Source organism: Balaenoptera borealis (assembly GCF_965194805.1).
Source record: "Balaenoptera borealis genome assembly, chromosome: 10".
Classification (NCBI taxonomy): Eukaryota; Metazoa; Chordata; class Mammalia; order Artiodactyla; family Balaenopteridae; genus Balaenoptera; species Balaenoptera borealis.
Genome location: NC_138874.1, coordinates 116,444,780 through 116,459,180, shown reverse-complemented (window position 1 = coordinate 116,459,180; position 14,401 = coordinate 116,444,780).

The following is a 14,401-nucleotide window of genomic DNA, read 5'->3' as shown; positions in this document are numbered from 1 at the left end:
GGTGTAGTGACCATGATCATCACCTTCTGCCAAGCATAGAAGAAGAGCAGTGAGTCCCTAGCGCTGCAGATCACTTTGATTTGTGTCATTAAGTGATAAGATGGCAAAAGGAAGCTCCTGCCCAAAATTTAGAGAGGACGCGAAATTGGGTTGCAGTGAAAAGAAAGCTCCCCCTGCAGTTGCAGATCTGAGCCAGGCTTCCTTGATTAACGAGAATTCACCAGGCCCCTTCTTGGTGCCCAGCGCTGTCCAAGGTGCTGAAGGTACAGCCAGGAAGGAAAAACATTAAGACCCCCCGTCTTCCATGAGGGGCGTGAAGGAATCCAACCAGAAGACTGGCCCAGGTCACAAGACCACATGCTAAACCATACACTCTTGAGCAATGACAAATGCATAATGTTTTAAGACAAAAATTTTCCAACAACAACAACTAGAACTTACAGCTTTCATCGCAGTGCATAGAAACAGACAATAGACAGAAAGTACCTAGAGGCTGTGATACATTCAATGGTAAACGTTATGGGGAAAACAAAGCAGATGTGGAGGAGCGGTGAGCCACAGGCATACCTGTGCACAGCAAGGTCATGGCCACAGTAAGTGGGTGCCTGGCAATCTGGAGGGATAGTGAGGAGGCCACGTGGAAGGGGCCATGGTAGAGTAAGGGAGGGAGGGACAGGGCAGGCTGAGTGGGGTCTGGGCAGCCAACATAAAGACCTTGGCTTCATTCTGAGAAGACGGGCACCATGGGAGGGCTCTGACTGAGCAGTGCTGTGACCTGTCGTGACCAATAGGAAGGCCCTCTGCTGTGAGCACAGATGGGAGGGCAAAGGAGGGAGCGGGAGGCAGCTGTGGTGATGCAGGAGCGAGGTGAGAGCGGCAGGGGAGCCAGTGATCTGGGACCCGGGTACACCTGCCGGGAACACGGAGAGTGCGTGCTGATGAAGTGGACGTGGGTTTGAGGGCAGGAGAGGAACCAAATGCACCGAGGCTGCAGCCTGAGCTTTGAAGGAGAGGGAGTACGAGACAGTGAGTTCAGAGTGGTTATTGGGCAGCAGTCAGCTCACGTGAGGGCTGGATCCTGGATCTGAGGCGAGAACATTCCACCCAGCATGGTGTCCCCTCCACCACATTCAGGAAGAGGGGCAGCAAGCAGCAGGCATGGGTTGGGTTGAATCCAGTTGGTGGCTTGGCCGAAAGGAGGGCATAGGAGGGAGGGTACCTGCAGAGGAGTGACTGTAGTGGTGGTGTAGCCGCGGTCAGCCTGACGGGAGGGAGGCGAGGACACAGGCGCAGGAGCAAGGGGCCCTGGAGTACTAGCGTGGGCTGTGGGCAGCCGGAGTCAGCCTGACGGGAGGGAGGCGAGGACACAGGCGCAGGAGCAAGGGGCCCTGGAGTACTAGCGTGGGCTGTGGGCAGCCGGAGTCAGCCTGACGGGAGGGAGGCGAGGACACAGGCGCAGGAGCAAGGGGCCCTGGAGTACTAGCGTGGGCTGTGGGCAGCCGGAGTCAGCCTGACGGGAGGGAGGCGAGGACACAGGCGCAGGAGCAAGGGGCCCTGGAGTACTAGCGTGGGCTGTGGGCAGCCGGAGTCAGCCTGACGGGAGGGAGGCGAGGACACAGGCGCAGGAGCAAGGGGCCCTGGAGTACTAGCGTGGGCTGTGGGCAGCCGGAGTCAGCCTGACGGGAGGGAGGTGAGGACACAGGCGCAGGAGCAAGGGGCCCTGGAGTACTAGCGTGGGCTGTGGGCAGCTGGAGTCAGCCTGACGGGAGGGAGGCGAGGACACAGGCGCAGGAGCAAGGCGCCCTGGAGTACTAGCGTGGGCTGTGGGCAGCTGGGGTCAGCCTGACGGGAGGGAGGCGAGGACACAGGCGCAGGAGCAAGGGGCCCTGGAGTACTAGCGTGGGCTGTGGGCAGCTGGAGTCAGCCTGACGGGAGGGAGGCGAGGACACAGGCGCAGGAGCAAGGGGCCCTGGAGTACTAGCGTGGGCTGTGGGCAGCTGGAGTCAGCCTGACGGGAGGGAGGCGAGGACACAGGCGCAGGAGCAAGGGGCCCTGGAGCACTAGCGTGGGCTGTGGGCAGCTGGAGTCAGCCTGACGGGAGGGAGGCGAGGACACAGGCGCAGGAGCAAGGGGCCCTGGAGTACTAGCGTGGGCTGTGGGCAGCTGGAGTCAGCCTGACGGGAGGGAGGCGAGGACACAGGCGCAGGAGCAAGGGGCCCTGGAGTACTAGCGTGGGCTGTGGGCAGCTGGTTCTGGGAGCGGGTGTCAGAGGAGCAGGGTGCAAAGGAGGTCGCATTCAGGGATGAGCACCCTGGGCGTCGCGATTGTAAGTAAGCTGCGGTTCCTGGCGTTGACGAGGCCAAGCGTGCGAACGTCGAAAAGAGCAGCCACGGTGGGACAGGAGAGAAGGTTCTGGGCTAAAGAAGCCCAGGAAACCTGTGTGTTGAGTGGGTCACTTAGGTGGAAATTGAAACGACCAGATTAAGATGGGGTAACGGGAGAGAGCAGCAGTGAGTCAGGAATGAAATTCATCGAGAAACGAGGGTTGAAGGCGGGTGGGGGCCATCAGACTAGACCTTGGCCGTGGCTGTTCTGAGGTGTGGAAACACTGACGGCCAAACCTCGGAGCCCCTCCTGCTGTGGGGACTCCTGTAGCTGAGGGACGGGCTGATGTTCCCCAGCCACAGGTGAGCCTAAAGGCCTCGGCTGGCGGGCCGCGGGTGCTGCGTGGACCAGCTCCAAGGGCTGCATCAGAAGAAGCTGCCGTGCACAGGCCGCCCCGTGCACCCTCCGTGCTGCCACCACCTGCACGTTTGCGACTCCTGGCAGAGGTGGGAGCGGGTGGGGCTGCGTCCGTAGCCCCCGGCGGTGAGGGGGTGTGAGGGAAGGAAGGAAGGAGGGAGGGCTGGGGAAGCATCCCATCACCAGATGCTACCCACTGCTGGGGGGTAGAATGTACAGTTGATTAACACGCCTGTTTGTCCTCACCTGCCAGGCAGGTTGGCTAGGACTATTGATTCTGTATTCAAACAAGGACACTGATGCTGAGAGAATTTAAATCACACCCAGGTGCCAATCCAGTGGGGCTGGGACACAGACCTGGGTCTTCTCCGCTGCCTCTTAGGTTCTTTCCACTAGGCTAGGGAAACCCCTGCCCTTGAGAAGTGGCCGTGAAGTTCAGCACAGGGCCTGGCTGACTTGGCTGAAGGCAGGAGCGTCTGGGAGGTGACAGCAGCCCCGGCCATGGTCCTGAGGCTGGCTCTGAGCCGAGAGACGGGAGGGGCTGTGCTGTGAGGGCCGAGCCCTCCCGGGTCAGTCGCACCTGCGGCTCGGATCTGCCCCCCCCCCCAGACACGGGGATCCCTGCCTGTGTGGGTCCCAGGGTCACTCGAAAGGAATGACTTCTGATGTCTGCCTAATGGGGGTCTGGTGGACACCCCTTGTCTGGCTATGAAAACAGAGAAGTGAGGGTCTCCAGGCTGAACCTGGGGCCCTGCATGCAGCAGGAAGAGGCAGGACCCAGGGCAACCGTGCAGCACCCCTGGTCCACGCTCCCTCTGGACGGATCCAGCGTCTGCGCGGACACCTTGAACCTGTTTCTAACTCTGGAGAGAGGAAAACAGGTGTGCATCTGTTCTCACATTGGACCGTAAACACTTGAGTAGGGTGATTGTCGGACTTCGTTGTCAACTTGGCCAGGCATTTTGTGGACCCTGGTTAACGCTTCCCTCGTTGACTTTAAGTAAAGCAGATCATCTTCCGTAGTGTGTGTGCGCCTCGTCCAATCAGGTGAAGGCGTTCGAGAAAAAGTGGAGGTTTCCTTGAGAAGGAATTCTGCATCAAGCCTGCAGCGTCACTCCTGCCTGAGTCTCCAGCCTATCACATAGATTTAGGTCTCGCCAGCCCCACAGTGCTTTAATTTCTTAAAGATCTCTCTATCTATAACACCTCTATCTACATCATCTCTAACTGCATCACCTACATTTATATTTCTCTCTGTGTCTATATCTACATTTCTAGCTGCATCCATACGCACACGCACACACACACACACACACACACACACACACACACACTCACTCCTGGTGGCTTCTCAGAACTCCTAATTGATGCAATCACTCATAACAAGACATATAAATGCAAATGGACTTCCTATTAATTTCTCCTGGAAAATATCAGAAGAACCTTAACCTTTCCCTCCCAAACGTCTGCCCAGATGTCAGACAAAGTAAATCTAATCGGGGGCCGGGAGCAAAGGGAGCTTGAGACATCTGTCACCTGCTTCAGAAAGGACCACGTCACGCTGGGCTGCTTCCTTATGTGGGAGAATTTTATGTGAAATTATTAATTCTGAAAGCAAAATTATAAATAAACAGATTGTTTGAATGTTCTTGAGTCCAGGTCACTCACCCCTTGATTTATTCCCCAGAAGCTCGCAGGTTGTGTCAGAAATCGAGGACTCGGTATCTGATGCATTCATACATCCCGCTTCCGACAAAGTAGCCAAAAAAGAAAGAAAAGACAAAACAACAACAGCAATCATGTAACTCTTCCGTTGTTTTTTACAGGAGGTTTTTTGTTTGTTTTCTCATATTCAGGAGTAGATCAACGCCAATGATAGTATTACAGTTTAAAATCATGGTGATGGTCCGAAGTGAAGATAAGCCCGTGACGCCTCTGTTAAGCCCCCAGAACAGCCAACGTGCTTATTTCAGGCCCCGCAGGTGAGGCCAGGGCTGGGCACCAAGGAGATGCAGGATTGAGAGTCTCCAGGGCTCAGGCTAGCTCCAGAGACAAGGTGGCCACGGCTGAGGCTGCCCTGTCTGTGCTCCTGGGCTGGAGGAATTGGCTCCTGGTGACTCTGGCTCCTGACAGTCCACCAGTGACGTGTTTATGAGGCTTTGCACCCTCTCCTCTTCCAGACCCTGCCCACTCTCCCTGCAACAGTGCTCCTCTGCCCCCCACCCTACTCCAAGGCACCCTCTAGCCACTCCTCCAGGGCACTGCCTATGGACTCCAGCTCCTCATGGCCAGAAGCCTGCAGGGTCCAAAGCCAGCCAGACTGCAAGCCCCAAGGAGCATCCTCCTCAGGGGAGGTCTGCACTGATGAGACAGGGAAATGGTCTTGAACTAGACCATTCTCATCTGATGCCAAACTTCCTGTCTGTTCAGCAAGGTTATTATTTCTTTAGAAAGCTGGTCTCCATGAGGCTGGATTAAACTTGCTGCTGTGTTTGCAGCTTGTGTACAGGAATGGTTTTTCATGCCCTTGGTTGGGTAAACTCACAGGGCACCAAGCAGACTTGCTTTGCTCTTTGCTACACCAATTGTGAGCCACACGCAAGCCCAGACCTGCCGTCTTGACCTCGTGCAGTTTTCATGATGTGTTTGGAGACTGTAGAATGTAGGGTAAAAACACAGACTCTGAGGCTCTTTTTAAATCCCATTTCTGCCCCTTCCTAGCTGTGTGACCTTATACAAATTACCTGACCTCTCTGTGCCTCAGGTTCCTCAAATGGGGATGCCAATAACGGAAGTAGTTGCCTCATAGGTCTACTGTGAGGCTAGAAGGAGTTGTGTATGTAAAGGACTCAGAACAGCGTCTGGTACCATTGTGCACCGTATGTGTTAGCTGTTATTGTTTGAGATCCAGTGGCCCAACTTCTAATCAGCCTTGTTCTTTCGGACACTCTTTTTAGTATCTGGAAATTATGGTGAAAATGCACCTGTGGCTCAGGTCTCAGGTAGAGAGGGGAGCCACATCTCAGGGGCTGGTGGAGGTACTAGTCATCCTGCTTCCCCCAGGTGACCTGAAAAAGCCACAGAGCTCCACGAGGTCCATTCTCAATAATATGCCTTAGTCACAGAAAAAGGACCGAAATCAGTTAAAATAACAACAGAAAGAAATTCTGGTTTCTAAGATGTTTTCCTCCTTAGAAGATGGGGACAGGATGGTGGAGGGAGAGGAAAGGAGGATATTGAGGTGACACATGCCCTGAACATTCAGCAATGACATCTGTCTAACACAAACTTATAAAGCAGAATGTCTGCCCATTGATAACTCAGTTCCAACCCACTAATTAGCCCTCAGCTCTTCTCATCAGGTTCTGAGAGAAAGAAAGAAGAGTTTAGATTAGGAAGGGCCTCAAAAGGCAGGGCCAAGTCAGACATCAGTGGAAGATTCCTGGTCTGCTGGGTGTTCACCTGGGACAGAGAAGGGGCTGGTGGCAAGTCAGCAGCTGCGAGCTCCATCCCAGAGCCCATCGGCCTCACCAAAGGGCTGCTGCCTCGCCAGAAACAAAGCCTGTCCCGGCAGAGTTTCCACTCACCCAGTGCCTGAAGGCTCTGCCCTTCCACCTCCGCAGGAACACAAGAGACAGAGATGAAGCCCCTCCCCGCCCATCACTCGGTCTGTGAGCCTCCCAGGGTGTCCCCGCTTCCACCTGACTCCTGTGTGGTACAGGGGAGCTTCAGAGAGCCGCCCCCTAAGAGAAAGGCAGCCCTCCCAGACTATCCCCATCCTGCCCACGGCTCGCTCTTCCACTTCTGGGAATAAGTAGTATCTTCAGAGACTACAGGATTGCATCAAGAGATTATTTCCTTCCAACAAGGACAATTGCAGTTTGGCTCTTCAAGATTTATGGACAATAAAAAATCTTGCCCCCATAGAGAAATGCTCACAGCCGCCACGTGACGTGTCCAGCAGTGGAGTGCAGAGCAGGAGAAATGTCTCCGAGATGTCGTTCTGTTATCCCAGCTACCTTTTAACCTCCAGGTGTGTTGTTACATCAATGATGAGGCATGTAAATGCAGCACAATCCCGCTGGTTGCACTACCTGGAGGACAGAGGGCTCTGCAGAGAAATGGGCTTGACAAAACAACAGCCCAGGGTCTGTGGATAAATATTACACCAAACAACAAACCCCTGGAGTGCAGTTGATCCCTGGGTAATAAAGACTGCGCTCAAAGGTCTCCCTCAAAGGTGAACTGCGTAACTTAACGTTAGACTGATTTCCCCTCTGCAAAGCCACCACCAGGTGAGGGGCCTGGCTTGATGCAGCTACATTTGTACGTGTCTGACCCAAGGCAACAGGGTGCCAATAATTAAAGCAAGTCAAAGGCCTCTCCTGGCCACTACAGGCTGAAAGTCCCCACTGCTCTGTGTCCTAAGTGCATTCTTTCCCCTCCAGTTGGGCCAGGGGCAGGGGGCAAGGGATGTTTCGAAGAGAAAATAAGAACTTAGAGCACTTACGTTCAGCTTGTAACATACACGGCAATTAGCCAGGGTGTTAAAATAGAGATTTTGCCTCCCAAAGCCTGGGATGGGGCCCAGGAATATGCATTACAACGAATGCCCAGGTGGGTGAATCAGATGCAACAGGCCGCGGACACTCTGTGAAAACGCTGCCTCAGAGGAGGGTGAGGGTGAGGGTGAGGGCACAGCCCCCTTTGTCTGCTCTTGCAGAAGTCTGAGCTCTGCTTCCTAGGAGAACACCAAGGCCAAGGGGCCTGAGGTTCAAGAGCCAGAAGGAAGAGAGGGGCTGCGGCAGGCTGGGGAGAACCGGATGAGAGCAGCCCCTCAGGGGCTGACCGACCACTCGGGGATGCCAGAATGAAGGTCTGGGTGGGTGGCCATGCCAGGAGGCCGAGGCAGGTAGAAGGCTTTGGGCTCAGCCCCCAACCCCCCGAGGGCCACCTTAGAAGTCGTGTGGAGGGATTACTGGTAAGAATTTTCCTAGAGTGGATGCACTCTGGACAGTGGAGGGGAGTTTGATTTTCTGCCCCATGCCACCCGCAGAGCCCTGTGTGGGGAGGAATCCCCGGACCACAGCAGGGTACCCGAGCAGCGGCTGTTAGAACCAAGCCTGTGGATGAGGCCAGACTGCAGCAGGGCAGGGGCAGCTCCGGCCCCACCTCCAGCTCCGTCCAGAGGCCTCACTTGCTCTTGGAGAAGGAGCCGCAGCCAGGGAGGGGGGCAACCAGTTGATGCACTTCGGGCAGGTCAGCACCCCCAGGCCCTACTTCCAGCTGCCACTTGGTTTTCTTGGAAACACCTGGCAGCTTGGCAAGAGGAGGCTGACAGTGCCAGAGGGCTCTGCCTGGGAAGTTTATGTTGCCTTGTTACGACTGGGACCAAGTTGACCTTAAAGTAACTGAACATCATTTACCGGAGACCTGGTGGGTCTCTGCCAGAATCCCCAGTGGAAGGACTCTATCCAGGGTGGTCAGAGTGGCCAGCCTGGACCAAGATGCCTTCTCCTGACCATCCCATCACCACCAGAGTGTCAATGAGGGGCTCTTTGTTGATGACGAAGCCCTGACCACAGGCACCCAGCCCCAGGCCTGTATCCAAGAGCAGGGTCGCTCAGGTGGGGGAGCTACAGGTGAGCCTCTGCGCAGGTGCATACAGTGAAGACTTCCTAAGACATCAGTCACCTGTTCCTCTTGGCCCCGGCAGCTCAGGATCACGGGCGCCCTGGGGCTCTCCGTCTGCAGGTGGGCTGATCTTCTGAAGGTCCCTGTGTTTGCTCTCCTGCTGTGAAATCCTAGAGGCTTGTGGGCAAGAGCTGCAGGAAGACAGGTTTTGCCATGAACTTTGTCTACCTTGATGCAAAGCACGTGATCACATTAAAATCCAGCCCGCCCACCAGGCTTGCATCTGCACCGGTAATTCCTCCTATTTACTACTGCACCTGTGCTTTTCAGATTTTTCAACGAAAGCAGTTTCATTTTTAGATACTTGTGCGTTCCAACCAGCTACAGTGGTCAGAAAAATTTCTGTCATGTGATATCTGCTTTACAAGTTGTAACTGATTTTAAAGAAAGGTAAAGAAAAGAGAGGCTTTTTTTTTTTTTTTTTTTTCCAGTTGCATCATCAACAGCCAACATTTGTTGCCTGTGTGGTTTGTCTTTACCGTCCCTGTGATTCCTGAACTGAGAACAGGTCAGCCAGAGTCTGGCCTGCAGGCCTTGGAAAGGGGTTGTCGGAAGGAAGGAGGGAGGGAGGGAGGAAAGGAGGGATGGAGGGAGGGGAAAAAGGAGGAAGGCAGGAGATGAGGGAGGGGTAGGGAAAAGAAGAGGCAGAGAGATGGCTGGGAGGCTGTTCTTTGCTGTCAGGTCCATCGTCCGTGAGCTCTTCAAAGCCACCTGTCAATCCCCACCCTCTAAGACTCTAACCTCTACGATGCTGGCCCAGTGGTGTTTAACGAATGTCTGTTATTGAATAAACACATTGGATTGTTCAGCAAATACTTCTTTACAGATTCTTCTCCACTTACCTCTGTGCCAGCTGCCGGGGTGTGATGTGAACAAAACTGCTGCCTCGATTGATTTTTTTTTTAATGCCATATAATTATTTGTTATTATTGACACTTCTCTTTTTTAATTTTTATTGGAGTATAGTTGCTTTCCAATATTGTGTTAGTATAAAATAGATAACTAATGAGAACCTCCTGCCTTGTTTGATTGACCTGGTACCCGAGTCTTCCACCCCAGGCTCCCTTTAATACGAGAAGACCCCAGCTTTGCAAGCGGGGCCTCTGCCGGGGCCCTGGTGACGTTCCTTCAGAAGTTCCTGGTTTGAGGTGAGTGAGCTTTCGTGCTGAGGCTGATGATGAGACATGCGTGTCATTCCTCTGAGCAGGTAGTTTTCCTTGAACCTCTCTGTACCCCATGCTATTAAACAGCAGTAGCACAGCAAAAACACAAGACAACCCCAAATCTAGGAAACATGTTCATTCCATGCGACTTGAGGACACTGATTTTGAAAGTTAAAATAACATGTGCTTGATATTTCATTTGCTCTCTGCCAAATATATCTGTATATGTATATATCTCTATTCACACAGACCCCCCCACACACACACATATGTATAAAATCTCTGTTTCTCACAAAGATCCTGAAAAGTCAGACTTCTATCTGCCATTTTGGAGATGGGGTGAAAGAGCCACAGATCTTCTGTACGTAACTTAAGATCACAAAGCCAGTATCCAAAGAGCCAGAATGCAAAGTGAGCAGCTATTGGATCCTAAAAGAACTTTTCTCCACATTGACAGAAGCTGTGTCCCTTGGGGGCACTGAGGTTTTCAGAGAATGAACACACGGGCCCTTCTCCCCAGAGCCCAGCAGCTACTCAGGTCCACAGAAGCCAGCAGTGCTGCAGGGACCATGTGCAGAGGTGGGCTCTTTCCTAAGCCCGACCCCATCAGACCAAGCCCACCTTGTGAAGGGGAGGCCACAATCAGGATGCCAGCTCTTGGCCAGAAGAGGACCCTGCTGTGATGGATTTCCATCGTCCTTCCTGATGGCGCCTCCCTGGCTGACCCTGGACACAGCTGGGGGTGTGCACTGTAACAGACTGTCAGCAAACGTGCTGCCAGCAGAGCCTAGAGGGCTGGGCTTCCTGGCCTTTCCCTCTGCCTTCGCCATGTTCCTGCTGCTGCTGCAGGATGAGACTCAGATGGGAGCCAGTTCCCTCAGAGGTCTTTGATAGACCATTATAGACCCAGTGACAGACATCCAAAGTCCAGACATGTGAATCTGGCCAGTTGCCCAACCCATGGATTCATGAGCTAAATAAATGTTTATTGTTTTACACCTCTGAGTATGGGGGTCCTTTGTTACACAGTGGGTCCTGTGGCAGAAGATAACTGATACATTTCGGAACTGACAGCTGCAAACCAGGCCCAGGGTGTCCCTCCCAAGGGAGCCAGGTGCTGATCAAGGCCAGAGGAGCTGGGATGGGAAAGACCTGCCTGTGAGGGCACCTGAGTCATCCACCTGCCTAGGACGGAGGTTGGAGGACACTGCTTATTGCAGAAGGGGACAGGGCCTGCCTGCCATATATTTCTGTGTAGATTCCCTTGTGGCGATTAGAGAACTCCTCTTTTCCTTTTTGTGGTTTGAATGATCACACCAAGTACTTTATGGGGAAAGAACAGCCAAAGGATGGATGTGCCTCCTTTCACGAAATGAGACTGACACCTCCCTAAGAGCGAACTGTTCTTCCAGGGAAAGAATGAATCACAGTCACGAATACAGGGAAGGCAGAGCCTGGTTTTTCTTTCTGAAATGGAGTGTCTAATCTCACCATAAATGCAGCTGCATGATTTGACAAGCTTTTACAGCATGGTGATATAATAATCAATACTAAAAAGGTAAAATGATGCATTTGGACAGTGATGAACCAAAGAAGAAGGGGATTGGTGGAATTAAATTAAACAAAAATCTGAAACAGAAATAGACACTGACTTCCTATTATTTGAGCTATAGAAAAAGTTCATTTCTGTAAACATTTTTTAAAAAGATTTCATCCTGTTATTTCAGGATCTCAATTACACTTTTTAAAAAGTTTATTTATTTTTTATACAGCAGGTTCTTATTAGTTATCTATTTTATACATATTAGTGTATATATGTAAATCCCAGTCTCCCAATTCATCCCACCACCACCCCATCCCCCCGCCACTTTCCCCTCTTGGTGTCCATACGTTTGTTCTCTACATCTGTGTCTCTATTTCTGCCCTGCAAACCGGTTCATCTGTACCATTTTTCTAGATTCCACATATATGCGTTAATATACGATATTTGTTTTTCTCTTTCTGACTTCACTCTGTATGACGTCAATAACTCTTAAAAATGAGACAAGCCAGCAATTTAAAACAGCTTTCTTTTAACTATTCAGTGCTAAAGGAAAACATAAAAATGACTCTATTTTAATGAGGAAAATTTACATAGACTATTGACCTTGTGTGAAACCTCCCATTATGTGAAATATACTGCACCTTGTGTCATCCGATGTTCACTCTTCCTTTCATTTGGTTGACATTTAAAAGTACTTCTCAGAATTAAGGAAAATATCACAGTAATCTTGCTTTTCCATAATCAAAATAGAGGAGGGAGAGAAAGAGCAAATGAACACTTTTCATGGACGTAGGGGCACAAAGCCGAAATTCCTGTAGAGCCAGCACCCCAGAGCATGTGGCTCCTTCAGGAAATTCATCAGGAGAAGAGGGGAGGCCCTGAGATGAAGCTTTGGGGTGTCTGAATTCTCAGGGAGAACCTGTGCCCTGGTTCCTTTCAAACACGTTATCTGGCAACCCCAGGAATGGGGTTCTGTGGACCCTGGGCTGCAGTGCCTGCCCCAGATACAGCGTCTGCAGGACCAGGAAGACCAGCGGGATGACAGAGTCTCACCAATGTATCCCATCACCTCCTCCCCTCTAAGCTCACCTGACTGTGCTTTGCTGGGGGAGGTGATGCGGTCCTGACTCCCAGGATGTCTTCCAGCTGAACTTGAAAAGCAGCCACTGTCAGCTTTCCAGCTACCCTCTTTGAGATTCTTTTGGTCCTTGTTTCTGCCTCCCTCCTTGCCTAAGGCCAGTCTCCCCATTTTTCCTCAAACTTGCCACACTAGAACGATGGCCAGTTTCCTCAGCATCTCCCAGGATGAAGAAACAGGTATCCCTGCCCCTGCAGGAGCTCAGCACCACCAGGGCAGTGGCACAAACTCATTCATTCATTCCTTCATTTCTTTATCCAGGCAGCATTTATTGAGGGCCAGTTGTGTGTGAGCAGATGAGATAGCATTTCTGTCTTCAAGAAAAGCATAAGAAAGGATATGCAGTGGTGTAATCCAGACATGCAACGAGCTATGGGAGGAGAGTGAGGCGTGGGATCAGAAATGCCACAGAGGTAATAAAATGCTTCCTAGGTGAAGATATTTGATTTAGGCCTCGAAGTATGAGGAGGAGAAAAAAACCATGGGGTAACCTTCTCAGGCAGAGTTCAGATAAGGGAAAGACATTTGTCCTATGGAAAAATGAGCAAGGGCCAGTAATTCACAATAAGGGGCATACATATGGGCACTAGCAAATAAACATCTTTTAAAAAATGATTCAACCTCAGTAGGAATCCAATATATGTAAATTAAAACTACAAAAAGAGATTTCTTGTTGCCAACCAGATTCTAAGGATTTCAAAATGATAACACTCCGTGAGAACATGAGATGAACTGACCACACTCCTACACCATGACCTAGCAATACATATCAGGAATTTTAATAGGGTGGGTACCTTTTGGTTTTCTACAATCTAAAGACAAAGATTTATACACAAAAGACATTCATGCAGTACTGTGCATGTTAGAAAAATTGGGAAACCCTAAATATTCAACATAGGAATATGGAACACTCATAACGTGGATTATTAGGAGGCTGTTTAAAATCATGTTTGTAAGAAATGTTTAGTGACTTGGAAAGATAATGATGGTATAAATAAAGCTCACGTTACAAAATTACATAATGACTTTTATCATAGTCCCATAAAATTTGTGTATCAGGGTGTATGCTTTCAGATGCAAGTTACATTATGTGACTTAAGAGTGTCTTATACAATAAGAAGTTTATTATCCTCTATAACAAGACATTTGGACGTAGATGGCCCTAGAATTAGTATGTTACACTTTTAAGCACTTGGCACTTGCATCTTTCCAAACTGTCAGTCTTACTATCATGGTCCCATCCTCAGGTTGGTCTCTCTTGCTGCCCACAAGATGACTGCCAGTGACACAAACTCACACAGCTATCTCTCTCTCTCATATATATTTTACATATCTGTAAAATATAAAATATATATTCTTCTTTTAACTCTCCTCTTTTAACCAAGTCCCTATTAGATCAGCCCTTACAAGCCTGCATTTTATTGACCATGGCTCAATATGTCCATGCCAAAATTTATTTCTGGTTAGGGGAATGGACAAGACAAATCTAACACTCACTTTCTTATGGTGGGAAGGAGCCATATTTCCTGAGCACATTGCCACCTAATATCTGAACAAGGTCAAGAATTCTGCCAGCAAAGATTGTGAACAGAGAAATAATGGCGGTTGGGTAGACAACCAACATCTTCCCATAATACACTTGGAGTAAAAAAAAAGAAATAATACCCCCCAAATTAACAGTAATTATCTCTAGGTTATTGTGAAATTAGGGTTGACTTTCATCGTCTTCTTTGTGTGTCTGAATGCTTGCAAATATTTTCCATCAGTATAAGTTTATTTTAAAGGCAGAGAACAAGTAAAAGATAATTTTAAAAGAAGCATTTGTATGAAGAAGTTTTAGTACAATGTGAGATTTGTGTTGACTGTCTGTAATGAACAACCGTTAGAACACCTGTATTCACTGAAAATGGATATTTTAGAAGCTGTGAGTAGATAAGGTGTGTGTCTGTTACATGTCTTACGTAGTTAAGACAAAACTTACCTTGTCTTTTTCCTTAAGAACTTCCATAGAATGACAGTATGACAAGAGGTGGTGAGGGCTACAGATGCCAAGACCAGTTGCTTAAAAACATGAGCACAGAAGACCAGGTTTTAGGGAAAATTTAAAAATAAAGGCAAGAT